The sequence below is a fragment of the Scyliorhinus canicula genome, chromosome 1 (genome assembly GCF_902713615.1).
Source record: "Scyliorhinus canicula chromosome 1, sScyCan1.1, whole genome shotgun sequence".
NCBI classification, from domain to species: domain Eukaryota; kingdom Metazoa; phylum Chordata; class Chondrichthyes; order Carcharhiniformes; family Scyliorhinidae; genus Scyliorhinus; species Scyliorhinus canicula.
The window spans coordinates 15,309,243-15,335,764 of record NC_052146.1 but is presented as its reverse complement, the minus strand read 5'-3'; the positions used below and the strand labels follow the sequence as shown (position 1 = coordinate 15,335,764).

General features: G+C 49.0%; 1 protein-coding gene and 1 long non-coding RNA gene across 3 annotated transcripts in view; one reads left to right on the top strand and one right to left on the bottom strand.

Moving 5' to 3' along the window:
* Window positions 1–26,522, top strand: part of wscd2 (WSC domain containing 2) — a 303,719-nt gene that overhangs the window by 29,232 nt on the left and 247,965 nt on the right. The window lies entirely within an intron of this gene.
* Window positions 1,927–25,748, bottom strand: LOC119973816. 2 transcript variants are annotated; one of them, XR_005462389.1, is made up of 3 exons: window positions 25,649–25,748; window positions 9,635–9,761; window positions 1,927–2,187 (listed from the first exon to the last, which is right to left on the bottom strand). It is a non-coding gene; the product is annotated as an uncharacterized LOC119973816 (long non-coding RNA). The 2 variants fall into 2 exon arrangements; XR_005462385.1 differs by lacking the exon at window positions 25,649–25,748 and adding an exon at window positions 18,864–19,124.

The window sequence follows — 26,522 nt, the reverse complement described above, 5'->3', positions numbered from 1 at the left end:
ACCAGTGGACGTGATTTATTTAGATTTCCAGAAGGCCTTTGACAAGGTGTCGCATAGGAGATTGTTAAATAAGTTAAGAACCCATGGTGTTGAGGGTAAGATCTTGGTATGGGTAGAGGATTGACTGGCAGAAGACACAGAGTGGAGGTAAAGGGGTATTTTTCAGGATGGCAGCTGGTGGCTAGTGATGTGCCTCAGGGGTCTGTGCTGGGACAATAACTTTTCACAATATACATTAATGATCTGGAAGAAGGAGCTCAAGTCACTGTTGCTAAGTTTGTAGATGATACAAAGATCCGTAAAGGGACAGGTGATATTGAGGAAGCAAGGGGGCTGCAGAAGGATTTGGACAGGTTAGGAGAGTGGGCAATGAAGTGGAAAATGAAATACAATGTGGAAAAGTGTGATGTAATGCACTTTGGAAGGAGGCATTTAGGCATAGACTATTTTCTAAATGGGAAAATGCTTGGGAAAGCAGAAGCACATAGGAACTTGGAGTCCTTGTTCATGGTTCTCTTCAGGTTAATGTGCAGGTTCAGTCGGCAGTTAAGAAGAGGGCTAGAATACAAGACCAGCGATGTACTTCTGAGGCTGTATAAGGCTCTGGTCAGACCCCATTTGGAGTATTGTGAGCTGTTTTGGGCCTCATATCTAAGGAAGGATGTGCTGACCTTGGAAAGGGTCCAGAGGAGGTTCACAAGAATGATCCCTGGAATGAACAGCTTGTCACATGAGGAATGGTTGAGGACTCTGGGTCTGTACTTGTTGAAGTTTCGAAGGATGAGGGAGGATCTTATAGAAACTTACAGGATACTGCGAGGCCTGGATAGAATGGATGTGGAGAGGATGTTTCCACTAGTAGGAAAAACTAGAAGCAGAGGACACAACGTTAGACTAAAGGGACGATCCTTTAAAACAGAGATGAGGAGGAATTTCTTCAACCAGAGGGTGGTGAATCTGTGGAACTCTTTGCCGCAGAAGGCTGCGGAGGCCGAATCACTGAGTGTCTTGAAGACAGAGATAGATAGGTTCTTGATTAATAAGGGGAGTGGGGTGATGGGGGAGAAGGCAGGAGAATGGGGATGAGAAAATATCAGCCATGATTGAATGGCGGAGCAGACTCGATGGGCCGAGTGGCCTAATTCTGCTCCTATGCCTTATGGAGTCTGGATGACTCTGTCAGAGCTGGAAGGAATTGGAAGATGAGGTGCTGTTCCCTCCAGTTTGCGCTGGGCTTCACTGGAACATTGCGGCAGGCCAAGGACGGACATGTGGATGTGAGAGCAGAAGGGTGAGTTTAAAAGTATAATACTTGACTTTATGGTGCCACTAAGATACTTTCATGCCTGTGAGTCAAAGGATTGGGGGTTTGAACCCTACTGTGGGACTTGACCATCGTCGAGGCTGATACCTCAGTGTCCACTTGAGGGGGAGTTCTGCATTGTTGGGGGAGCAGCCTCCTGGATGAGAAATTAAACTGAGGACACGTTGAATCTCTTTTTTGATTTATTATTGTCACAGCCACTGCATGCAGCCACTGCAGCCCAGTGAAAAGTATTGTTTCTTGCATGCTGTACAAACAATGCATACCGTACATAGGGAAGGAAGGAGTGACTGCAGAATATAATGTTACAGTTATAGCAAGGTGTAGGGAAAAGATCAACTTAATACGAGGTAGGTCCATTCAAAAGTCTGATGGCAGCAGGGAAGAAGCTGTTCTTGAGTCGGTTTGTACGTGACCTCAAACTTTGGTATCTTTTTCCTGACGGAAGAAGGTGGAAGAGAGTATGTCTGGGGCGCGTGGGGTCCTTAATTATTCTGGCTGCCTTTCTGAGGCAGTGGGAATTATAGATAGAGTCAATGGATGGGAGGCTGGTTTGCGTGATGGATTGAGATACATTCACGACCTTTTGTAGTTTCCTGCGGTCTTGGGCAGAGCAGGCTCCATACCAAGCTGTGATACAACCAGAAAGAATGCTTTCTATGGTACATCTGTAAAAGTTGGTGAGGGTCGTAGCTGACATGCCAAATTTCTTTGTGTTTTTATTCCTTGTGTCCTTGTGCCTCGTTGTGCTTTTTTGGGGGGATGATTTCAGGGTTCTCTCCCAGATTCCTGGCCAACGTTCAATCCTCGAACAACACCACTTCGACTAGTCTGTCATTTCCTTGCTGCTTAATGCAAATAACCTGGAAAACAACCGACGGTATTCCAAAATTAATTTGTTGGCCGAGAGGTTATTTGGGACATCCGGCGGACCGGAGAGGTGTGATGTCACTGCGAGCCCCCTCTTCTGAACTATGCTTGGATCTCAGAGATAATTCAGGAAAACATTCCACGTTTATCTATTCCCACGTTCCATCGGTAACCCTCCATACCTCGCTGCCACTGCAGCCCAGAAATCATTTTGTCACCTCAATCTACATCCAGTGAATGCATACCTTCGTTCCGTCATTCCACCTCTCCCGATAACCTTCAAATTCACTCCCAGCCAAATAGGATTATCCAGCTTTTGACTGAATGAGTTATTCGATGCACTATCAAATGCTTTTCACCAAACAGCGCAGTGTGATGGCAAGGAGCTCTCTCTCTGCCGCAGGATTAATATACATTAGACAGGGAGACTAACGAGAGGGCAGGAAAGTAACTGGGACATATAAAATTCATGAGCGCCAGAAGTATATTTTTAGCTCAAATAACACAAAGCCTACATTTCTGAAACTAGAAGGCCATAACGGTTGGGCAGATTAATGGGTTATGAATTTTAATTAGATTAATTAAAAGGTTCTTTTCCCCCGGATCTCCCAAGCTGTTCTATATTTAGGATTGCGTAACTGTTGCGATAGACGATGTATTTGTTTATGGTAAACAGAAAACAAGAGAGAGCAGCTCCGACAGTATCTGCAAAGAGAGAAGCCAGCCTAACGTGCCATGTGTCAATCTTTCAGCCGGAAAGCCATTGACAAGCGGAGGGAGTCGGGAATCCCGCCGCCAGTGAAAAGCGCGCCAAATTGTCCGTCCTCGCCGGCAGCGGTAGCAGAGCAAACCCGCGACGGTAAATGCCGGTTTGGGAATCTAATTCTCAAGGAGGGTCGCTATATCATGTTAGGAATGGGTTAAGAGACATTCCAGTTACATGTCAAATTGATGTTAAGTATCCAATAATTGACACTGATTATGTAAAGGGGTTGCAGGTGGCACTTGTGGGATGGTGATGGAGTTTTGTACACAGTGTGTGCAAGGAAAATAAAGGTGTTTGGGAAAGGAGCAGAACTCTTTACTCGACGATAGCCAGAAGTTAACATACCATACTGTTAAACCCACCTTTTACTGGCAGTGACGGTCTCGTCTCGGAATTGCCTTTGTTTCTTTTCACGTTGCCAGCTTTGGCTTTTATAATCATGGGGCGGGATTCTCCGGTCTCGCCCATGACGGGAGCCGTTGCGAGCGAGAATGGGAAATCTGGCGTTCCCGCCATAACCCCATCTGCACTTTTCGACGGGATTGGAAATTCTCAGCCGCGAATGTGGATGGATGGTTTCGGCCGTGATCACTACTGCTCATGTTCATATGGGGCTTGAGAGGGCAGATGAAACCTCGACTCAGTGTCTCATCTGAAAGCTGGGACCTGCGACAGTGCAGCACGGTAGCATGGTGGTTAGCATAAATGCTTCACAGCTCCAGGGTCCCAGGTTCGATTCCCGGCTGGGTCACTGTCTGTGTGGAGTCTGCACGTCCTCCCCCTGTGTGCGTGGGTTTCCTCCGGGTGCTCCGGTTTCCTCCCACAGTCCAAAGATGTGCGGGTTAGGTGGATTGGCCATGCTAAATTGCCCGTAGTGTCCTAAAATGTAAGGTTAAGGGGGGGTTGTTGGGTTACGGGTATGGGGTGGATACGTGGGTTTGAGTAGGGTGATAATTGCTCGGCACAACATCGAGGGCCGAAGGGCCTGTTCTGTGCTGTACTGTTCTGTGTTCTGTGCTTACTGCACTGCAGAGTCAGCTTCGTTTGCGTGCTTAGGACTTGAGCCAATAACGGAGCAAAAGTGCTAACACTGAATTACAGCTGAGACCAGAGGGGATAAAACTAAAAGGAGAAAGGACCTTAGGGAGGGAGTCAGAGCTGGAGCCCTGCGCTAACCTTCATTTCTGCCCCCCCCCCCCCCCCTCACTCTGCCCCATGACATCACGCCCCTCCAAACCCCTCCCAGCCTCACCCCACTGGTCCACCCAAGCGACAAAAGTACACAAATTGGTCACTGCTTTACTGCTTTGTAGCTTGTAAAAACACAGCTGTATGAATGATTGCTGAATCGAAATCCAGGCTTACCTCTTCTCAGAATTGGATTAATCTTTTAACTATGAAACTGCGACTCTGGATTTCAAACAACGCTCGCTCTACACTTCCCCTGCCCATTCCTCCCTCACAAACTCTCCCTCCCTCGAAAACGTAACCCGGCCCTCACACACTCTCCTTCTCTGCAAGTCTGCAACCCAGGATAACGCCCCCCCCCCCCCCCCCCCCCTACTCCCCAACCCTCCCACACATTCTCCTCACCCGGTCCCCCCCCCTACCCCCTCACATCCTTCCCCCCGCAAAGGTAGCAGGGATGGGATGGAGATATATGAAGATGAGGAATGTAAATGTAACCTGTTGGAGGGCAGTGTCCCAGTCCAGGTGAAGGAGGACAATGTTCAAGGATATTTGGAACCCAGTGCGCGATAGGATGGGGTTTGCACAAGTTGGAGGAATGGATGGCGGAAAGGAAACTTGTGCTCACCTTGTCCACCTGTCTTCCAGATACTAAGCTGAAGGAAATTGTGGCTTATCCGTGACTTGATGTTAGGTCGGCAGCCTGCAGGCACCGGGGATAGTCGAGAGATCAGGAGAGGTGGTGAAGAGTTAGGCGTGAGTGTTATCGGCAAAGTTGATGCCATGGTTGTGGTTGATGAGGAAGTGGAAGGGTGCCAAGGAGAGAACACTGGAAGAACTAGGAGGGCGACAGTGTGGAGACGAGCAGGGAAGATTTTGCTGGAGATGGTTTGTGTTCGGATGGATGAGGAATGAAATTGCCCACAGAGTGGACGACGGAGAAAGCTAATGGAGGAAGGTGGCATGGTTCGCATAGCAAATACCCCAAAGAGGTTGAGGAAGGAGAGTGATAACACTAACCCATGGCCATGGGTGTTCATGTATTCAGCTAAAACCATCTTGCTGCAAAGCATTGGGCAGATTTCAGCAGTCTGAGCACTGGGCAGTGAAACAATGTCCTTGTAGCCTCAAATGGCAAGACATTGCTGTATTCATAGATAGAATTTACAGTGCAGAAGGAGGCCATTCAGCCCATCGAGTCTGCACCGGCTCTTGGAAAGAGCACCCTACCCAAGGTTAACACCTCCACCCTATCCCCATAACCCAGTAACCCCACCCAACACTAAGGGCAATTTTGGACACTAAGGGCAATTTATCATGTCCAATCCACCTAACCTGCACATCTTTGGACTGTGGGAGGAAACCGGAGCACCCGGAGGAAACCCACGCACACACGGGGAGGATGTGCAGACTCCGCACAGACAGTGACCCAAGCCGGAATCGAACCTGGGACCCTGGAGCTGTGAAGCGATTGTGCTATCCACAATGCTACCGTGCTGCCGAAGCTTGAAGAAAAAAGAAGACTTTGGTCGTTATGCTATGCAAAGCAGGTGGAGCCCCATCTATAAACTAGACCTCATTGTTGAACTTTACTAAATTTATACAGCATAATTGTTTTGCAGCTATCCGTCACATTCATTTTACTAATAATCCTATTTATTTACAGAAGTGAAATTAATTAAACATTGATTTTCTAAGCAACCCAACAAATCCAATCATTAGGAAGCACAGGGAAGACTTGATGTCACACTTTAAGCTTAATGGATTGTGTGAAACAAATCGAATCTAGCCGTGAAAATTGGTTATCTACAAAACAATACCTCTTCTCTTTCCAATCATTTCCATGTCTTTCCTCTCCGTGCCGACTCTTGCTGGGCACACCACCAGGGGTGGCAAAAAGTCTGTTGGCGTCTCACTCACACCGTCACTCTTTATATGTGTGACCTTCATAAGTGAGCGTTGGCTGGCTATGCTACCAAAGAGGCATCGCAACCAAGCCTGATCTCTGCCATGCTAGGCTCAGAGACCTGAGCAGCTGTATCTCGGCCAACAGTCCAGTGCAGTACCAAGGGAGTGCTGCACTTTTGCAATCTAGGAGTGCACATCTCCAAAAAATCTGTCCTGGTCCACTCACGTTGATGCTACCAGCAAGAAAACACAACAGCGCCTATACTTCCTCAGGAAACTAAGGAAATTTGGCATGTGCACATTAACTCTTCAAGAGATGAACTTCCAGTACCCAGTGCTTTGTGGCGTTGGAGGTGGATTGAGGGCCATCTAACTGGGCATTTAAAGACCTCAATAGGCCTCAGAGTGGGTGACCCAGTCAGCGCTAGCCCACCCACTGTATTGGGTGGAAAGGGGTGGAGGCAGGCAAGGAGGCATTGGGGCTTCCATCATGGCCGGAATTCTCCGGTCGTTGGGATTTACTGTTCCCTCCGGCAGCGCATCCTCGTCCACGGCTTTCCCGATTGCGTGGGGCGGTTTCAATAGGAAATCTCATTGACAAGCGGCCGGGAGAAGGAATCAGACGACACAGCCGAGAAACACGTGGCTGGGGGGCCGGTGGACCCAGCCCATATTTTATATGCCCCCCCAATAGGTTTGGATAATCTTAATACCCAGTCACAACACCAATTCAGCAGAGGGTTTTTTTCTACATAGCAGGTTGTGATCTAGAATACATTGCCTAAAAGGCTGATGGATGCAGATTCAATCGTAACATTCAAAGGGAAATCGGATAAATATTTGAAGGGAAAAATAAAAATGTTGTGGACCAAGAGCGCGGGAGTCAAATTAATTAGAGTATTCTACCAGAGAGCTAGCAGAGGCATTCTGGGCTTAATGAAGGGCTGAATGGTCTGTTTCTGTACCGTATCATTCTATGATTCAACGTTTTCCCTTGCATCTTGTCTGTCGTTGCTCGTGAGATTGCCCCGTGAAAATCCCAAGGCCCACCTCAATCCTGGGGTAAGATCTGTCGCCCAATTGTTCCGGTTATATTTCCACTGTATCCGCCCCCCCCTACGCCTCCCCCCCTCCCCCCCCCAACACTCCGCGCCCCCCCCCCCCCCCCCCAGGCTGCGTGACCCATGCGTGTATTCAGAAATTACTGCCACTACTGTACCAGCTCAGCAATGAGCACTGGTGGAATAGAGCTGTACTATGTCAGTCCAGAATCAAGCATCAATTCCAATTACGTTGCTATGGTGTTTGGGGAGCTACACCATTATTCAGCACGTTGCAAGGGATAACATTTCTGTAAGTGGACGTATTGCCGAGACAAACAGACCTGTTGTGTAGGCTCGGAAGTGTTTTGATCCATTAAGTGTGGAATAAGTGTTTGACTGCCACACAGGATGTAGTTACCGTGCCTTTGAAGTTTTCGTTCAAGCCGCTATTCCGCACTTTGATCGGAGAGACTGCAAAGGGCAGGATGCTGCTGCTGGGCTTTTTTTTCTGCTGCCATTTCCTGCAGGTGTCGGCAATTTCAGGGGGTTTCGGGGCAAGAAATGAAATGAAATGAAAATGAAAGGAAAATCGCTTATTGTCACAAGTAGGCTTCAAATGAAGTTACTGTGAAAAGCCCCGAGTCGCCACATTCCGGCGCCTGTTCGGGGAGGCTGGAACGGGAATTGAACTCGCGCTGCCGGTCTTGTTCAATGCATTGTGGGGCGGACCTGGAGGCGCTCTGTTTGTTTGAGATGCGTGCGAGTCACAGCGGACAGAGCAGAACACCGCCAAAGGCTGTGGTGACGTTACTGAGGTCATAGTCTTGTGCCAAGAGTGTAAGACCTGAAGAATCACACTGAATTCATACAGGACATCCTGAAATGGAATAAGTATGGTATTAATCACTGCTCAGCTCTTTTTTTTTATATCATTCATAAATAGCCGCATTGTTATCCTGTTTTGACTGTATATGATGAGGGACGTCCGTGCTGGGAAGTGGAACAACATCAACTTCCATCATTCACTCTTTTGGCTTGCCAGGTTGAGCCCACTCGGCAGCTGCTCTCCTGTCTGACTTACAGCTGGCTGTTTGCATGTTGCACAATGTGGGAAACCTGTGACTAACATGGAATTTGCAGTGTTTTTTCTCTCCCTCTCCTCTCGCTCTTTCTTTCCCTGTAATTTAATCCTCTTTTCCTCTCTCTCCCAGCAGCCCTATCCCACGTCCTATCCAATGAGTGACACAGCATTCTTGATCGGAACTTACCAACTCCTTGCAAAATAAATAGATTGCATTTGCATAGAGCTTTTCACGACCCCCGGTTGCCCCAAAAGCGCTTTGCAGGCAGTTGAGTTTTGTCATTGTTGTATCATTGCAACGTTTGTACAAGGACCGACAACATCTTCGGCTTGGGCCGCTACCCTTCGGCAAACGAGGCCTGTTCTCAGAGGCGGACTGTCAGTGGGATACACAGCGCTGCAGTCCGGGGCCCCAGCCAATGGAGGGCCCACGCGGGAACCCCAAAAAGAGCGTCAGTAGATTAAAATTTTCTGATAGGGTAATGAGCCTATCAGTAATCAATACAGAACAACATTGGGCTTCAATTGGTGGACTCCCCTTTAGAGAGGGGAAGACAGTTTGCCAGACATTGAGAGGTGCTGGAGACTTAGTTCAGACATGGGTCTTCTGAGCTGGTGTGGGGGTCCTGAACTTTCATTGAGCAATGGTACAACAGGTTTCTGGCATTCGGTCTGAGGCAAAAGTGCGATCATCGACCTAACATCGGGGTGGGAATGCGCAAAGCCTTCAGCGAGGTGAGGAGGAATGTACGTTGAGGGGAGCAGCGGGGTGACTCTCGGCCTCCAGGTCAGGGCTCAGGTGGGCAGGCAGGCAACCAGCCAGAGAGAACAGAGGCCACCAGGTCAGATAGCCAGCAGCGGCAACCAGGCAGGCAGTCAGGAGCACACGCGGTTCTCGAGGCTCAAGGCCCGGCCACCCTAGTGAGAGTCGAGGGGTGAGCAGAGCAGGAGGTGGGAGGAAGGTCAGGTAAGCACCAAGCGTCGTGCCTCGGGCAATCGGGGAGCAGTGGGCAGTGAGGTGACCCAGCCAGTGCCAGAGGCCAGCCAGAAGCCAACCTGCCAGAGCTGAGCGTGAGCGAGCTGGGCATCTTCAATACTTAATTTTCCCTCCCCCAATCTTATCCACCTTTCCTGCACCTTTCTCCTCTTTGCTTCCCCCTTCCCCTCCCCCCCACACCTACAGTTCATCCTCTGATGTTAGTTTCCCTGCTGTTTGACCTTTCACATCTTTCCCCTTGGTTTCTGTGGCCATTAGCACCCAGTTTCCCTGGGTTTCTGTGGCTGTGACTCATCTTTCATTCTCACTCCACAGTATAAATATTTCCCGCTTTCTCTGTCTGTTAGCTTTGACAAAGTGTCATCGGACTCGAAACGTTTGCTTTTTTCTCTCCCTACAGATGCTGCCAGACCTGCTGAGATTTTCCAGCATTTTCCCTTTCGGTTATCTTCAATACCTGTCTTTTTTGGTGTCAGTCATTTCTCTTTCTGGTCGATTGTGGTTTCCTTTATGACACCCAGCTTGCCTTGGCCATCCATCGGCATCACAGCTTTCCCCAGTTGATATGTAGAGACACTATGAATCTGGAAGTCAAAGACGCAGGAGGTTGCAGGCGAGTCAAGATGATGAAGCTCAGGGTAAAGACAGTATGGGGCCTTCCCTTAAAAAGTTTGAATGTCATAATATACACCAGTATATCATGGTGCAGACACACACTGATGGACACACACAGGGACCAATCAACATGTACAAACACCGCAGCCAATCACCAGTTAGGATACGCACACTATAAAGGCAGAGGGCACCACGGTTCCCGCTCATTCTGGGTGCTGCCTCTGAGTGTAACAGGAACTCATTCAGCCCAGCACAGACTCACGCCACGTGCTGAGAGAATCAACTGGTTCGGACAAGGCTCTAGTTTAAGTTAGCATTATTTAGACCCACAGTCATCGTGTGTTAGTTAATTGGAAGTAGTTAATGAAATTGAGTTGAACCTTCATCAGTGTTGGATGTGTTCATCTCTCAAGCCTACACTAGCCAACACATCACGACCTTCCCTTAAAAAGTTTGAAGTATTGAGCAGTGCCCAAACTGCACATTAATCCTCAACAACAACATCCGCCAAAGATTTTGGTGACTTGTCTGATGACTTTGACAGTTTAGGAGTAGTCGTGAGGGTGAAGCCAAATGGCCGTGACGGAAAGGAGAAATTGGTTGATTTTTTTTTCCGGAAACATCTAAGGCAGGATACTGTTATGTTTGCAAATTATTCCCTGACCCTAATAAACAGAAACAATCATTTGTCGATAGGCACTCTAACTGCAAGAGATATTGTCGATCATGAAATTTCCAAAAGTCATATCAAAGCTATGTGTGCGTTCGTTCGAAGATGTAAATTATCTCGAAGAAATGACTCTGTGTTATTGGCTCAGTTTGGAAAGGAGTGGGCTGGATTCTCCGCAGCCCCACGGCAAAATCTCGTTTGGCACGGGGGGGAGGAGAATCCAATTTCACGCCGAAATCGGGCCCGAGAATTGGCGTGTGCGTTTAGTGCTCCGTGCGCCTGGGGGGGGGGGGGGGGGGGGGGGGGGGGGGGGGGGGGGGGGGCCATTGCCAGAGGCCCCCACAGTGATCCTCCGCTCCCGACCGGCTGAGTTCCCGACGGCGTGGAACTAACGTGCAATGGCAGGTCGGGATGCTTGGATGGCGGCTGCGGACTCTGGTGAGGGGGGGGAGGGGGGTCGGACACTGGTGAGGGAGGGCCTTCCAGAGAGGGAAACAGAACTAACGTTTCAGGTCGACGATCTTTCATTAAGAACAGGAAAATTGTAGAGATTCAATACGCTCTAAGCAGTTGCAGACCCAGGGAAACACGAGGAGGGGAGGAAAGAGCAATGCTTTATCGTTGAGGGTGGAAGGCAGGAGTGATTCAATGGTAGAAAAATGGAAAGCGCTGAAAAAACTCAGCAATTCCACCTCCCCCCCCCCCCCCACACCCAAAAAGTAAAAAATCTAAAGTATTCATATTGGGGGATGCAGCGAGCCAAAGGGGAGTGGTAATGAGGCAAAGAAAGAAATTAAAGATGGTTCCAAACTCCAGAGGAGGTGTGAATGGGCATCAGCTGACTGATGAATTAGGACAGTGATTAAGGCTCGAGGTTGTTGAACTCGATGTTGAGCATGGGAACTTGGTAAGTGCCTAACCGAAAGATAATGACAATAGCTTATTGTCACAGGTAGGCTTCAATGAAGTTACTGTGAAAAGCCCCTAGTCGCCACATTTCGGCACCTGTTTGGGGAGGCTGGAACGGGAATTGAACCCGCACTACTGGTCTTGTTCTGGATTACAAGCCAGCTGTCTTAGCCCACTGTGCTAAACCAGTGGCGTAGAGATGCAGGTGTTGGACTGGGGTGGGCACAGTAAGAGGTCTTACAACACCAGGTTAAAGTCCAACAGGTTTATTTGGAATCACTAGCTTTCGGAGCGTAGCTCCTTCATCAGGTGAATCTTATAGAGGTCTATAAAATAATGAGGGGCATCGATAATGCAGATAGTCTTTTTTCAAAAATTTAGAGTACCCAATTCATTCTTTTTGATTATTGGACAATTTAGCATGGCCAATCCACGTACCCTGCACATCTTTGGGTTGTGGGAGCGAAACCCACGCAAACACGGGGAGAATGTGCAAACTCCACAGTGACCTCGAGCAGGAATCGAACCTGGGGCCGCGGCGGCGTGAGGCAGCAATGCTAACCACTGTGCCACCGTGCTGCCCCAATAAGGTAGATAGTCAACATCTTTTCCCAAAGGTAAAGGAGTCTAGAACTAGAGGGCGTAGGTTTAAGGTGAGACGGGAGAGATATAAAAGAGACCAGAGGGGAAATTTATTCACACAGAGGGTGGTGAGCATCTGGAATGAGCTGCCAGAGGCAGTGGTAGAAGCGGGTACAATTTTTCCCTTTAATAAACAGTTATATAGTTACATGGGCAGGGTGGGTATAGAGGGATATGGGCCAAAGGCGGGCAAGTGGGACTAGCTTAGTGATAGAAACCGGGCGGCATGGACAAGCTGGGCCGAAGGGCCTGTTTCCATGCTGTAATCATTATTGAATCTATGACCTCTTACTGCTTTCGAAGGGCAAAGCTTGTTGCATCGTGCTTTTTAGCACAGCAGTTACTGCTGTCTGAGTGGGGTCTGGTGTCAATCCAGGTTACGTGGGTGTGCACCCCATATATTAAAACAGCGGGTGCGTCTCGCAAGGCACCCTGAGGATTTCTTTGTGCGCTGTAAGAAAAGAGGCTTGTTTCCTTAAAACTCTAGTTGTAAGCAAAATAAAGTCCTGAGAGTTATTGTTGATGCCAGAGAAAGAAATCTCTGTTTGACTCATTTTCTTTTGTGCGTTCAGTCTCACTCAGAATATTGAACACTGTAAGTTTTCTCCTGGCGTCCCTTGTCAGTGGTGAAGAATGTAGTGGGCCCACTTATTGAAGTATATTGATCAGTTGACTCTTGTACTTGTATCAAGAAAATGAAATAATTGCACTCCTTTCTGATTGAGGGGCACTGCAGCACTTTACTCCTCAAGCTCTGTGATGGAGCTTTAATGGTCTTTCCCAGATGCATTGATCACGGGCTGTCTTTTAACAGCCGCATCAGGCCAGCTCCATGACTTAAAGCTTCTGTTCCTGTCCACCAAGGTCGATAACCAACTGCTTCAGATACTGTAAGTGTTTCTGCAGAGGTATATAGAAATATTTATATTCTGTATGCTGCATGCTCCTGCCTGCTCCTGTAACTAACTGTGTGGCACATTATTACCAGATGCACAGGTCCCAATTATCAATTATTTAATGGATTTGGCGAGATCGTGGTCCTGTCACTCGGAAAATATTCCAGAGGCCCAGGAACATGGTGGCGGCACGTTAGCACAGTGGATAGCACTGTTGCTTCACAGCTCCAGGGTCCCAGGTTCGATTCCCGGCTTGGGTCACTGTGTGTGCGGAGTCTGCACGTTCTCCCCGTGTCTGCGTGGGTTTCCTCCGGGTGCTCCGGTTTCCTCCCACAGTCCAAAGACGTGCAGGTCAGGTGGATTGGCCGTGCTAAATTGCCCTTCGTGTCCAAAACGGTTGGGTGGGGTTGCTGTGTTGCGGGGATAAGGTGGAGGTGTGGGCTTAAGTGGGGTGCTCTTTCCAAGAGCTGGTGCAGACTCGATGGGCCGAATGGCTTCCTTCTGAAAATGAAAATCGCTTATTGTCACAAGTAGGCTTCAAATTAAGTTACTGTGAAAAGTCCCTAGTCGCCACATTCCGGCGCCTGTTCGGGGAGGCTGGTATGGGAATTGAACCGTGCTGCTGGCCTGCCTTGGTCTGCTTTCAAAGCCAGCGATTTAGCCCAGTGTGCTAAACCAGCCCCTAATTCTATGCACTAATTCTGCCCCTGTGCTAAATCAGCCCCTAATTCTGCACTGTAAATTCTATGATTCTATGACACAGGTTCAAATCCCAACGTAGCAGATGGTAGAATTTACTTTCAATTAATTAGTCAAATCTGGAATTGAAAAATTGTCTCAGTGACCATGACACGATTGTTGTAAAAACCTACGTGGTTCCCTTTGTGTCCTTCAGATCTGCTGTCCGTACCGAGTCTGGCATACATGTGACTCCGGACCCACAGTAATGCAGTCGATTCTTAACTGCCCTCTGAAATGACCGAGCAAGCCACTCGGTTCAAGGACAATTAGGAGTGGGCAACAATGGTTGACCTCGCGAGTGACAGTCACATCCCACAAATGATTTTTAAATGATCTGCTCCGCACCGGTCGGGGTCAGGGAAATGTCTGCCTGCGTATTACCAGTAGCCGCCTTTGGAAGATAACTTCTCATGGATGAAGTGCAGTAGGATGTCCTGAAGGCCTGGCGATTTCCTCAGGAAAATGGCAGTTTTGGTAGATAAAGGAAGTCAAATCACGTTATTTGTCCGTGGTTGTTTTTCTGGGAATGAAGAGATGACCAAAGGAAATGTTGCCTCTGATGGAACCATCAATTCACCAGACACGTGCTTTCCGATATGAACAGTGGTTTTAATCTACTTACTACAGAGCCAGCCTGTTACCCGTTGATGAACTCTCGGTGAACTGCAGGCTGACTCTGGACAAGGGTATTTATACAGCAGCACAAGGGGGAGGAGTCATGGGCGGAGCCAAGGGTGGAGCCCTGTACAAACTCCTGAGCATTCCCAGAGCTACTCCCCCTAGTGGTCGGATAACGCTACTGCGCTTATAAAGATGCAGTGTGAATTACCAAGTTACATTCACCACAGCCTCTTGCTCCGGTTTCAGATCTGTTACCCTGGTCAAAAGCTATGGCAATGCTGTCAGTAAAGATGGGGGTGGAAATTCTCTTTACAAGTGCCTCAAGAGCTTTGGCTACCTAAGGGTAACAGTGGATCCCAGCTACAAATGTAAATTCTAATGTGCCAAGCTGGTACTGTCCTGAGCATTGTATCTGCCCAAGGTGACCAAGAATTGAGTTTTCCCCATTAAGAAGGACTAAATGCTGCAGAATATGAGAGACCCAATTCCTCTTGAAGCTGTATTGTAATAGGAAAGAGGCAGGGGGCTAGCCTGCACGCTGTGATGGTATAGGATGTGAGGCCTGGCGGGCGCAGTGGGTTTTCATGTTTCCTCTCCACCTCCACACCCCGGTGCGAATCCAACCTGACTGTCTCGGATGAAGCATGATATGTTTTTGGTCCTGGTACCTTATAAGTTCAATCAGTACACAAGTCGACACAGGGGGTGATTAACACTGCAGCTGTCCTTTATTGCTATCTCAGCCGAACCTAATGAGAAAAACACATATCCCACAATGCGCCGGCTTGCGGAGTACAGCGAGCCAGACAAAACATGCAATCCATAACAAATATTCCTCCTTTCTGTTGATTGAAAGGACTTTAAATAGCTCTGGGCAATCTCAGTGCACACGCTTGTGGGACCAATTTGGCTACCCCGTCATTTGGCAACCAGCTGGCAAGGAATCAGCAAGTGCACTCGGAGAGACCTGGTAATGCAAATTGAAATGTCACTCCCACCTTCTCCTGAGATCGGGGCTACTGGACTTTGAGCAGACAGGAGGGACTTTTGTCTATAGCTGGCTGCGCTATTACTTGACTGAGACATACCTGATGCTGGCACAGAGAACCAGAGCGTTCACTCACCTCGCTCACCTTTATGAGGCAAAAAAGAAAGGACAGGCCTATCATGGCATAATTTACTTTAACCGTCATCAAATGACGGATGGTGGCATTTTGTTTAGCAATACAGATTGAGTGATTTGCAGTGCCATCACCAAAGGGCTTATTATATCTTCATTGGTTGAGCAAGCGTTCTGTCCTCACTCTAAACCACCTGACTGCAACAGCCACTTGATACTTTACTGCTTCAGGCCGGCTTAGCTCAGTTGGCTGGACTGCTGGTTTGTGATGCAGCGCAGGTTCAATTCCCGTACACCGCTGAGGTTATTTTGCGAAGGCCCCGCCTTCTCAACCTCACCCCTCGCCTGAGGTGTGGTGACCCTCAGGTTAAATCACCACCAGTCAGCTCTCCCCCCTCAACGGGGAAAAGCAGCCCGAGGTCATGTGGCACGATGGCGACTTTACTTACTTGCAGATAAATGTCCTGATTTCGCCACCTAATTATTTGGCGACCTATTTACATTTCTGAAGCAATGCTGAATTTCATTTTGACTTCAATCAAATTCTGGAATATTTGCAGGGGGGTGACTATTGCTCCTGGGTTCAGTGGATTCGAAGCTTATCCAGATGACTGCTGAAAGAAGCATTCATATTACAGCTCTAAAGCAGGTTAAATGTCAATCATTGCAGTATTAAAATGATTGTATTTGGCATCTCTGGAAATTGTACTGTTCATTATAGTCGAGAAAGCTTGACAAAATCTTCCTTTCTTTGCAGAAGGTGTTTTAGAATATATAACAACAGAGTAGAGGTTTCAGGCAAGAGGAGACCTTTGCCCTGCTCGCCCATCCATCCACAATCGCACTGAATTCTCAGTTGTTTTATTTTTTAGAGTACCCAATTATTTTTTCCAATTAAGGGGCAATTTAGCGTGGCCAATCCACCTACCCTGCACATCTTTTGGGTTGTGGGGGCGAAACCCACATAGACACGGGGAGAATGTGAAAACTCCACACGGACAGTGACCCAGGGCCGGGATTCGAACCCAGGTCCTCAGCACCGTAGGCAACAATGCTAACCACTGTGCCACCGTGCTGCCCTCTGAATTCTCAATTGTTGATGCAAACCTGTCTACTTCCCCTTGAAACCCATTGCCGTTTCTTATCCCTGAAGCAGACAGTTGTAGCTTCAAGCACCACCCCACAGACTGGGCAAAAACACCAGGCTGGCGCTCAATGGCGGCACTGGTGGAAGTGCCATCTTCCAACAAAACACCAAACCGAGACCTTGACTGCCCTCCCAGCTTGGCATAAAAGATTCTAGGTCCTCGTTTCAAAGAAAAGCAACTAAGTTCTTCCCATTGACTTGGCTGATATTACCCAACATCACTGAAACAGATTATCTCGTCATTATCGTATTTCACAATAGAATCCCTGCAGAAGGAGTCCATTCGGCTCAACACGTCCTTCAAAGATATCGACATAGACATAGAACATACAGTGCAGAAGGAGGCCATTCGGCCCATCGACTCTGCACCGACCCACTTAAGCCCTCACTTCCACCCTATCCCCATAACCCAGCCTCACCTTTTTGGTCACTAAGGGCAATTTAGCATGGCCAATCCACCTAACCTGCACATCTTTGGACTGTGGGAGGAAACCGGAGCAACCGGAAGAAACCCACGCAGACAACGTGCAGACTCCGCAGACAGTGACCCAGCGGGGAATCGAACTTGGGGCCTTGGCGCTGTGAAGCCACAGTGCTATCCACTTGTGCTACCGTGCTGCCCTCAGATCTATCCAATTAGTCCCACTCCCCTGCTCCTTCCCGCTGGCCCTGGAAACGGTTTCCCTCCAAGCATTTATCCAATTGTCTCGTGATGCTCGAGTTTACATAGAGCCCAAAAGAGGAAATCCCTCCAGTTAGATTTAGCATGAGATCATTTGTTCTTTTCTTCTTTGGCAGTCCCTTGGGATCGAGGGTGACCTGTTTCCATCTGATTTGATGGGTTCTGAGATCATTGATAAGTTCAATGTGCAATCTGCACAATCTGTCCCATATGAGGCAGATGGTGCTTGAGGGTTGAGTGGATGGGTTGTTTGGAGGTTTTTTTTGCACCCCCACTCTGATGCCTGGACTTCCCCTCTGCACATTGCTGATGAGAAAATGAATGAAAATCGCTTATTGTCACAAGTAGGCTTCAAATGAAGTTACTGTGAAAAGCCCCTAGTCGCCACATTCCGGCGCCTGTGCGGGGAGGCTGGTACGGGAATTGAACCGTGTTGCTGGCCTGCCTTGGTCTGCTTTCAAAGCCAACAACTTAGCCCTGTGCTAAACCAGCCTCCTGATGTAGCCCCTTGATGTGTTTGGCGCCCTCCCAAAGACGCCTTCTCCATTTTGGTTCGCCACAGCCCAGGAGCACCCATAAGTTGGCCTCTTCACTGGTGCTCTGAGGGCATCTCTAAAGGGTTTCCACTGTCCTCCTGGCAGTACCCTGCTGTGTATGGTGTTCTGAGTAGAGAGGCTGGTGTGAGACATACAAATGACATGTCCCGCCTAGCGGAGCTGGTTTTGAAAGCTGCTGGGCACATTGGCTTGGGAGAGAATGCTGCTGTTGGACCACCTTGATCGAGGACCCATGTAAACACCGGGAAGGTGATATCGGGCAGCACGGTAGCATAGTGGTTAGCACAATTGCTTCACAGCTCCAGGGTCCCGGGTTCAATTCCCGGCTTGGGTCACTGTCTGTGCGGAGTTTGCACGTTCTCCCCGTGTGTGCGTGGGTTTCCTCCGGGTGCTCCGGATTCCTCCCACAGTCCATAGATGTGCAGGTTAGGTGGATTGGCCCTGCTAAATTGGCCCTTAGTGTCCAAAATTGCCCTTAGTGTGGGGTGGGGTTTCTGGGTTATGGGGATAGGATGGAGGTGTGGGTAGGGTGCTCTTTCCAAGAGCCAGTGGAGACGCGATTATCCAAATGGCCTCCTTCTGCACTGTAAATTCTATGCTGACGTCTTGAAGCATCTTTAATCTTAAAGTCTGATACCACAGCGAAAAGGTTAATGTGTGAAGCCACCATGCCTCTTTTCTATCCAGTTCTCTCTGTCATGTTACCCACTACACATATTAGGTTACACAAAGCAACATGGCACAGGAACAAGTAATTTGACCCCAACTGCTCCATGACGACATTTGCACAATCCTCCCCCTGTCATTGCTATCTTTTCTCATCCTGCCCATTTCAACTTTTTCTTTGCCTATTTCATCTGATTTACTTCCTAGCGACTGCCTGTCTTCTAATTTGTTTTATGAAGGTTTTAATTCTTGTTTTATTGCCTCCCAAGTCATGGTGTTTCTCTCACAGTAACTGGGGAACACGACTTTTAAAATCTTCGTCAGGAAGACCTTGAAAGTTCGCTCGTCACTTGCGACTTTGCCGCCATTGGTTTGTGCAGCGTTCCTCGTTCAAGGCAAGACGGTAGTATCTCCACTTACCAACAGCGGCCCGCGTGTCTCTGAAATTGTCATTGAACTGCCGGCCTTTGGCAGCTTCTTGTCGCTCCCTTGTTATTTTGTGGTTAGTCATGCAGTCCCACATGAATGTATCACTTATCACTGAATTAAAACGGAATCGTCAAGTGGTGATTGATGGGACTGCCATGAATTTCCAAACGTTTTTTTAAAAATGTCCTTCTCCCACTCTCGCACATCTCGCCCCTCTCCTGAGAAAATTAAACTGAAGTACTCAGGCAGAAACGCCACATGCATCCACAAAGGCAAAGTGCAAAGGCTTTCCCAAGCTTTCAAAACAATGAAAGGAAAGAAAATTATCACCCTCATCCGCAAATAGTAACTCTGCTTGTCATGGTGATTTACACTGACACTCGGAATATTCCGAGCAGATGGTTAGCAAGAATTTATCGTCAGCCAGGATGGAAGTACATGCTGCATTTCATGTTTCAGGGCATGTGTGACGTGCTAGCAGCAATTAACCTTGAGAGAAATGACCTGTTACCGAAACTGATGTAAATGCATGCTGATGGCTTGTGGATTCTGCCTGGAGGAAATGATGGGCATTGTGCAAGAGGAGAAGTCTGCTGTGTCACACGCTGGATATCCTTGTCGCCCAGTCCTAATTTGAGGGGAGCGTCTCAGCTTTATGATGCTATTTCTCCTTTCATTAGCGAGGAATCTGGTGAACGACCGTCGAGCTGGGGACCAGCCCAGCGTTGAAATGGGGAGGTGAGGGGGGATTTGGGGGGGGGGGGGGGGGTGCATGAAGAGGAAGCGGTTATGGAATGCCAACTGGGTTTTGATTGTGGGAAAATAGGAAAGAATCGCAGAATCATAGTCTGCAGCAGAGGAAGAGGCTGCTGGGCCCATCAAAACCATGTTGGCCCTCCGCAAGAGAACAAAGAACAAAGAAACGTACAGCACAGGAACAGGCCCTTGGGCCCTGCAGGCCGAACTAAAAACAAAACCTTCTGCCCTTACTCAGTCCGTATCCCTCTATTTCCTCCCTGTTCATGTATCCATCCAGATGCCTCTTAAATGTTGCTAATGTGCCTGCTTCCACCACATCCTCTGGCAGTGCGTTCCAGGCACCCACCACTCTCTGTTTTAAAAATTTACCCCACACATCTCCCTTAAACTTTCCCCCTCTCACCTTGAACCCTTGTAATTGAGACTTCCACCCATGGAAAAAGCCTCTGACTATTCACCCTGTCTATGCCTCTCCTAATTTTGTAGCCCTCTATCAGGTCTCCCCCTCAGCCTGCATATTTCCAGTGAAAACAATCTTAGTTTATTCAACCTCTGCTCATAGCCAACACCCTCGAGACCAGGCAACATCCTGGTGAACCTTCTCTGCACTCCCTCCACAGCTTCCACGTCCTTCTGATAATGTGGTGACCAGAACTGCACTCAATACTCCAAATGCGGCCTAATCAAGGTCTTATTTAGCAGCAACATCATTTCCCAACCCCTGTACTCAATGCCCCGGCTGATGAAGGCAAGCATGCCATATGCTTTCTTAATCATCTTGGCCACCTGTGTTGCCGCGGCGATAACTTGTTTTCTTTGCCATTGCATTTCCAATCTCAGGGTGCCATAACGCACTCTCCATGCAATGGAGCTAACAAAGATGAAAGGAAGTAAGTACAGTAGAATATTTATCATCCAGAACACATGGGAGTGGGTGGTGCCAGTTACTGGAGAATGCACAAGACTTGTAGTATGAACTGACATCCAGGTGCTCGGGAAGTAAAAAACAGGGCGGGATTCTCCGACCCCCCCGCCGGGTGGGAGAATCGCCGAGGCGCCGTGCGAATCGCACCATACCTCCCCAACGCCGGGACCCGATTCTCCCAACTCTGAAATGGCCGTGCGCGAATGGTGCCGGGCCGCACGGAGAATCACCGCAAACGGCCGTAGCGGCGATCCTCCGGAGTCCCGCCAGTGCCTTTCTAACATGCTCTGGGCCAGTGGGGCCTCTGGGGGAGGGGGGGGGGGGGGCTCTGTAATGGCCTGACCCGCGATTGGGGCCCACCGATTGGTGGGCCGGCCTCTCTGGCTGCGGACCTCTTTTCTTCCGCACCGGCTCCTGGATCAATGCGCCATTTGGCGTCGGGGCAGGCGGGGGGGGGGGGGGGGGGGGGGGGGGGGGGGGGATGACGGCCAGTGTGCATGCGCTAGTTGGCGCCGGCCCGACTGCGCATGCGCGGATCCTGCGGCGCCGGGTCGACACCCGGACCGGCAGCTGGAGTGGCGTGGGCCTCTTCCCCCCCCCCCCCCCCCCCCCCCCCCCCAGGATCCGAGAATCGGGTCTCAGAACCGGCGCCGGATTAAAGTACTCCCGTTTTGGCGCCGGCATTCTGTTGCCGGACCAGAGAATTGCGACCAGTATTCCTTTCACTTCTCAACCTTAGCAGTACAGCAAATTATAAACTAAAGTATAAAATAATACACTGCACAGGTGCGGATTCCAGATAATTTAGCATTTGCTGCCGGTTGGTAAAGTGATGGTCCATACGTCAATAAGACATAGGAGCAGAATTAGGCCAATCGGCCCATTGAGTCTGCTCCGCCATTCAATCATGGCTGATATTTTCTCATCCCCATTCTCCTGCCTTCACCCCATAACCCCTGATCCCCTCATTAATCAAGAACCTATCTATCTCTGTCTTAAAGACACTCAGTGATTTGGCCTCCACAGCTTCTGTGGCAACGAGTTCCACAGATTCACCACCCTCTGGCTGAAGAAATTCCTCCTCATCTCTGTTTTAAAGGATCGTTCCTTTAGTCTCAGGTGGTGTCCTCTGGTCCCAGTTTTTAAGGGAACAGCGGGGTTTTCGGGGAACATCAAAAATCCTGGTTAGTAGAGAGGTCTGGTTGGGAGAGTGCCAGATAACAGTTTACTGTAGCTGGCTCCATAACTTAGAGCGCGATCTGTTTTATTAAAGAGGTCAGTTTCAGAATCAGAGGCGTTGAACTAATGACCAACTGGCTGAAAGTCAAGCACTCAACTACTTGACCTGGAGGATCAGCACGAGTTAAAAATTGCAAGTGACTGTCCATTTTGTTGACTATCCCTTATCTGTCTCCTCTCTATGCGTCAAAAGAAGTCTATCTCTGAACTGACATATCAACTTGTCAGAAAAGTAACGATGCCGTGAAAATATCAGGGAAACCCAATAAATTGGATTTTCTTTCCTCTTGTTATATATTTTTATAAAACCACTGGAAATTTGAGCTCCTTAATGCAGGGTCAGTTCTTTTTTCCCAATTGAGTGATTGCTTTAGTTATGTTGATGAACTCAGCAAGACTGCAAACAGATTTTTACTTTAGGCAAGCTGGTAACAATGGGAAACTGAACATAAAGGGTGCCGAATAAGGTGTTAGAGGTTCAAAGGAGAAGTCAAGGTGTGAACTTTTCATTTACACTCCGAAAAGTAAACTGCCAAAATGGAGGTAATTAAGTTTGAATTCTGAAGCAGTTAGTCAGATAAGGGAAGATCAAAAGGGAAAAGCTGTATACCAGGAGATGATTAAACCGATGTAAGAGTAACTGCTTCCGACCTCAGTCACAGCAGGAAGCGCTATTTAACCCCCAGCAAGCTGTGTGTGTGAAGCAAGCCATTCTTTCAAAACCAGGGACGGGATTCCCCTGTACCCGGCGGGACGGAGAGGCGTAAACCACTCCGGCGTCGGGCTGCCCCAAAGGTGCGGAATCCTCCGCACCTTCAGTGGCTAGGCCGGCGTGGAAGGCCTTTGGAGCCGTGCCAGCCGGGGCCGAAGGGACTCTGCCGGCCGGCACGGGTCCACACATGCGCAGGGGCGTCAGCGTCGTCATCCCCGCTGACGTCATCCCCGCGCATGCGCAAGGGGGGAGGGGGTTCACCTTTGCACGGCCATCGCGGTGGCCTACACGGCCGGCGCGTAGTAAAAGAATGTCCCCACAGCACAGGCCCGCCCGCGGATCGGTGGGCCCCGATCGCAGACCAGGCCACCGTGGGGGCACCACTCCAGATCCCCCCGCGCACCCCCGAGGACCCGGAGGCTGCCCCCGCAGCCACGTCCTGCCGGTAAGGAACCTAGTCCAATTTAAGCCAGCGGGACCTGCATAGAATGAGCGGGACTTGGGCCCATCGTGGGTCGGAGAATCGCCGGCCGACCGGCACGGCGCGATTCCCGCCCCCGCTAAATCTCCGGCGCCGGAGAATTTGGCAGCCGGCAGGGACGGGATTCAAAACCTCCCCCCGGCGATTCTCCGACCCGGCGGTGGGGGGGTCGCAATTGGTCACAATGACCAATTTACCTAACAAGCACGACATTCGGGACTTGTGGAAGGAAACCGGAGCACCCGGGGGGAAACCCACGCAGACACGGGGAGAACGTGCAGACTCCGCGCACACAGTGACCCAAGCCGGGAATTGAACCGGGAAGCCTGGGACCCTGTGAAGTAACAGTGCTAACCACTGTGCTGCCCGAAGGGATCGGTAATTTATACTACATGGGAAAGGCGGTGCTGATTGGCTGGCAAGTCATCTCGCTTGGTTGAACCTGAAAGGTTGAATGCACCAGAGAGCTGTCTCTCATGATGCTGTTTATTTAATAAGCTGCGATGTCTGGACATACTCCTATTGCCCACAGAGATTTGGCCCTGCAAATGAGTATATATAATTTCGAGGACGGGAGCCCAACTGATGATCGCAAATGGGTTGTTAGAGCCAAAATCTATTGAGGCTAAGAGGATCAGTTGAAGATTTTTAAATTGGGATTAATGATTTTTCTGTTGGCCATGGGTATTAAAGCTTAAGGGAGTAAGACAGTTGAGGGGAACATCAAATATGATCGAACTCGGCATTTTCCAAAGTGGGTTCGGTGGAACCCTGGACTTTTGGAAGAGATGGAGATGAGTGTGTGTGTGCGTGTCAGAGAGAGGTGAGAGTGTGTGTGTGTGAGAGAGAGATGAGAGTGTGTGTGTGAGAGTGTGTGTGAGAGAGGTGAGACTGTGTATGTGTGAGAGTTTGTGTGAGAGAGGTGAGACTGTGTGTGTGTGTGAGAGTGTGTGTGAGAGAGGTGAGACTGTGTATGTGTGAGAGTGTGTGTGAGAGAGGTGAGACTGTGTGTGTGTGTGTGAGAGAGGTGAGACTGTGTATGTGAGAGAGAGGTGAGAGTGTGTGTGTGTGTGCGTGTGAGACAGGTGAGAGTGTGTGTGTGTGAGAGAGATGAGAGTGTGTGTGTGTGTGTGACAGAGAGGTGAAAGTGTGTGTGAGAGAGGTGAGACTGTGTATGTGAGAGAGAGGTGAGAGTGTGTGTGTGTGGGTGCGTGTGAGACAGGTGAGATTGTGTGTGTGCGGGTGTGTGTGTGTGCGTGTGAGACAGGTGAGAGTGTGTGTGTGTGTGAGAGAAGTGAGAGTGTGTGTGAGAGAGAGGTGAGAGTGTGTGTGTGTGAGAGAGGTGAGAGTGTGTGTGTGAGAGAGAGGTGAGAGTGTGTGTGTGTGAGAGAGGTGAGAGTGTGTGTGTGAGAGAGAGGTGAGTGTGTGTGTGTGAGAGACAGGGGTGAGTGTGTGTGTGTGAGGTGAGTGTGTATGTGAGGGGTGAGAGTGTACGTGTGTGAGAGAGAGGTGAGAGTGTGTGTGAGAAACAGGTGAGAGTGTGTGTGAGAGACAGGGGTGAGTGTGTGTGTGTGAGGTGAGTGTGTATGTGAGAGGTGAGAGTGTACGTGTGTGAGAGAGAGGTGAGAGTGTGTGTGAGAGACAGGGGTGAGTGTGTGTGTGTGAGAGAGTGGTGAGGGTGTGTGTGTGTGAGAGATAGGTGAGAGTGTGTGTGTGTGAGAGAGAGGTGAGAGTGTGTGTGAGAGAGAGGTGAGAGTGTATGTGTGAGAGAGAGGTGAGAGTGTGTGTGTGAGAGACAGGGGTGAGTGTGTGTGTGTGAGGTGAGTGTGTATGTGAGAGGTGAGAGTGTGTGTGTGAGAGAGTGGTGAGGGTGTGTGTAAGAGCGAAGTGAATGTGTGAGAGAGTAGTGAGAGCGGATGTATCTTTGTGTGTGTGTGTCCTTATAATAAACTAATTTATGAGCAAAGGAAGCTGTATCAGCCCCCATTAAAGCCATACCTATTGTGCGAAATCATTAAATTTTTGTGGTTTAGCTTTCCAACCCAACAAGAATGTTTCTGAGGAATTCCATCAGTACTCTTGGGCGATCAAAAGGGTTTTGCAGCTGGAAAAGTTTGGGAAACCCTGATCTAACGGAATGGTGGGTCAGGCTTGAGGGGCTGAATGGCCCACTACTGTTCCAATGTTTCTTTGCTAAGTAATTGGTGGAACTCACTCTGTTTAAATACTCCCGATGCTGCTCATAAAGCTCCCAGTCATCGCTCTGCTTGTATCAGTTGACTGGATTCTGGCTCCTGGCGCTTTCATGTTGCATTTAATGATGAATTTAATGTATTAGCTCATCATAAAATCCAAAGTACTTTGTCCTAAAGACCAGTATTCTAATGAAGGTTTGAGTCGATTATAACCCATCATTTTATCTTGTTCAGAGGTCATTTATTTTTCAATGCAATAATCTGCTTGAACTCTTTCACAGCCACATGAGGTATTTTGAGCCTTACCCAATCTGTAAACTGAGTCCCCACCATTCACAATAATCAAATAAATAGTGGCCCAAATCATCCAGTCTCCGGATTGCCAGAGGCTGGGCGGGTCTATGATGGGAAGCGTACATCAAGACCTTGTAGACGTCCTGGCGCCTGGACGCACGTGGGACTTACCCAGGACGTTTAATTTTCCAATTAAATTCCACTGCTCCCTGGGATCCCGCACGAATGTCTCCGACAGAGTGGAGGATTTGGTCAGCTCTCCTGCGGTCGGTACCTAGGAAATGTCAGACAGATTAAAACCGAGTGTTACACCTGGGTCACAATCGATCCATGCAATCCTCACCCCCGCTCACCCCGTACAATCCTTCCTAATGCCCACCTGACCTGACCACCACACGACCTGTTCTAGCTCCCACTCACCCACCTACACACTCACCCACCTCACCTACCTAACCTCATCACCCACCTATCCATGTGTACCATCTACAAGCTGTACTGCAGGAACTCACTTAGATTCCTTAGACAGCATCTTCCAAACCCACACCACTATCATCTAGAACAGGGGTGGGCAAACTACGGCCCGCGGGCCGCATGCGGCCCGCCAAAGGTATTTCTGCGGCCCACCAAGTCATTAAAAAAAAATAAAAAATAATTTTTTTTAAAAAAAAATTTTTTTTTTTTTTTAAATTTTTTTTTTTTTAAATTTTTTTTTTTTAAAGGTTAATGGGTGGGGGGCTGTTGGGTTACTTACTGGTATAGGGTGGATACGTTGACTCGAGTAGGGTGATCATTGCTTGGCACAACGTCGAGGGCCGAAGGGCCTGTTCTGTGCTGTACTGTTCTATGTTCTATATGAGGCGCCCAGAATCATAACCGGGTGAAGTAATTGTTTTACTTAATATACTATGCGGCCCTTTGTGAATTGTGAATTTCTGAATGCGGCCCTTGCACGGAAAAGTTTGCCCACCCCTGATCTAGAAGGACAAGGGCAGCAGACACATGGGAACCCCACCACCTGGAGGTGCCCCTCCAAGCCACTTACCCA